We start from the raw sequence: 2,337 nt of genomic DNA on the forward strand, positions 1-2,337 counted from the left end.
AACTCCATGACTAACTTTAGTGTTGTGATGAACTCTATATCCTGACTGAAAATCCCCAAATAAGATGTTGCTATGTAAAAACCAGGAGTAGGCTAGGTATTGAAATAGCCTTAGTTCCTAAGTGTTGTGTGGTTTGAGCTATGCTGTCAGGGTTTAGTTCATCGCTCTTTTATTCATCTGTACCTATTTTAAAACAGGACACAGATCTACATCAAATGCAACTCATATAAATCACTCATATAAATGAATTATTAAATTAACCTGCCAGCCCACTGGAAACCACCATGGTTTTTTGTAATATATTTGTTCATTCATACAGAAACTGTAGTTTTTCTTTGAATGAAAGTGCTTGCGATTCCACAATTTACTGTCTTTGTGTCTTTGTCCGTAGCAGGAAGGCATACAGGTCATATTTCTTTTTTTCCTTGACTTTGACAAAAGCCTTTAACTAAACATCTGAAAAGACACACTTTGAACTGGAATGTTTTACAGAATCCAACACAAACGTTGAGCATTCTTGGCTGCCATAACGGCAAAAATAATCCAAAAAATGCTGAAGGCATTGCTTTGAATCAGTGTTGTTTTACTGCTTTGAGTATTTCTCAAAGGCAGAGCTGCTCACGAGACAGGAGTAATGTCAGTTGTTGAATCGAAGCACTCATTCAGAGTACAATCAATCCAACTGGCAAGCCTGGATAGCAGAAAATAGAACTCTAATCAAAATAGATAACACAAATTCTGGTATGAGCCACAAGGTTTTTTTCGTTAGCTTGCTAATCAGTGCCAGCAGCATCACCAGGAACAGGAAGACTGAGTGTCAGACAGTTTTACAGGGAGCTTAAAACAAATTCAGACTATAATGGTTTTGTCAATTTACCTTCAGGTGCTCAGTACACACACAAATACACGTGCAGAGCGCATTTTTGTCCGCAAAGTCCATTTTTCACAGATGTACTGTAACAGGCACCTAATAGTCCTCATGAGAGCAGATGCCTTCTGATCCAGCATAAAGGTCCAATGTAATTTCAGATACAGCACTGGAGGGCACACTGTCTTGGTGAAATGGTGCTAATGAGGGAAAATTTAATGTGACAGGGTTTTTTTAAAAGTACCTTTTCATTACTTGGGGTGGATGAGTGTACTTTTAAAAGTAGAAATTTTAGAGGTACAAAAATTGGCATACCATTTTACAATTTAGCTTTGCGTGTAACAATATAATCCAAGGTCCAGTCATTCTGCAACTGGAAACCCAGATATGGTTGAAAGCGAGACCTTTGATCGTATGTTGATTGTTGATGATTTTGTTGCATGTGGTATATTGTTACCCAAAAAGTCAAGAAAGAATTGTTCATGCTCAAATTCTGCAAAACTTTTCTATACAAATATTTTTTTATTCTCACTGGAGTTCAGTGATTGAATTGAAATTTTCAAGGATTGTGTCAACAACATTTCCCAATAGAATTTTAAGTGGTTACATTTTTGCCCTGTATCTTTGTATGATGTTGTCTTGTTTGCCAATTTTCTGTGCTATTGCTTACAACCCAAATGCCCTTTAGAATTTCATAAAGGTGTAGCTGAACAATTAGCGTCACATTCACAAATGTTTTCTCTCCGAAATTTGTTTTTTATAAATGAAAGAGAAATTGCGTTCAGGAGCAGGTGCGCACTCTTCGATTTGTTCATACCTAAATAAATAAAATCTTTTTGTGAGTCAGGACTGTCTTTAAACGTACTACAAGCTGTTTTAACTGGATATGAAACGGTCTCAGTTTAAAACTGATTTCTTTATATGACCTACATTAACACATATTTCTAGTTATGTTCATTAACTGCCACCAGGTCAGATTCAGCCAGATTCCCTTTGAAATCGATGAAACGAGGCGGTAGAAACACTTTTCTTTTGTCCACAGGGGCCGCTAGAATGAACAATAAATGTAAGTTCTTGTGGTTGCTTCAGACAAAACTAATCTAATTATAAAGGAAGGAAGGAAGGAATTCTTGTCTGTATGAATGTCTGTCCTTCAGTTTCCTCAACAACGGTTCATGCAATCGACTTTGCACTTTGTGGATGTATTGCTGAGCACCCAAGGGAGAGCAGTGTTGAATGTAAGGTTGATCTGATGAGGGGTTCTTCAGAACACTGCAAGCAGCACTTCTGGAGGCCAAGCAGTGGGATGCACACTCCGAACGGCCACTCCCCGAAAACGTCCCTAGTTAAAATTAAAAAAGCACATTCCAGCTTAAATGTCATAAGTATAATGCTTTATATGAGCAGCAACCTCACAGCAGTTTACCGCCACTCCTTAAGCGTCATGTAGACTCGCCACTGCCGACCTG

The sequence above is a fragment of the Morone saxatilis genome, unplaced genomic scaffold, assembly GCF_004916995.1.
Source record: "Morone saxatilis isolate NCDOM2014 unplaced genomic scaffold, NCSU_SB_2.0 Contig23, whole genome shotgun sequence".
Lineage (NCBI taxonomy): Eukaryota > Metazoa > Chordata > Actinopteri > Moronidae > Morone > Morone saxatilis.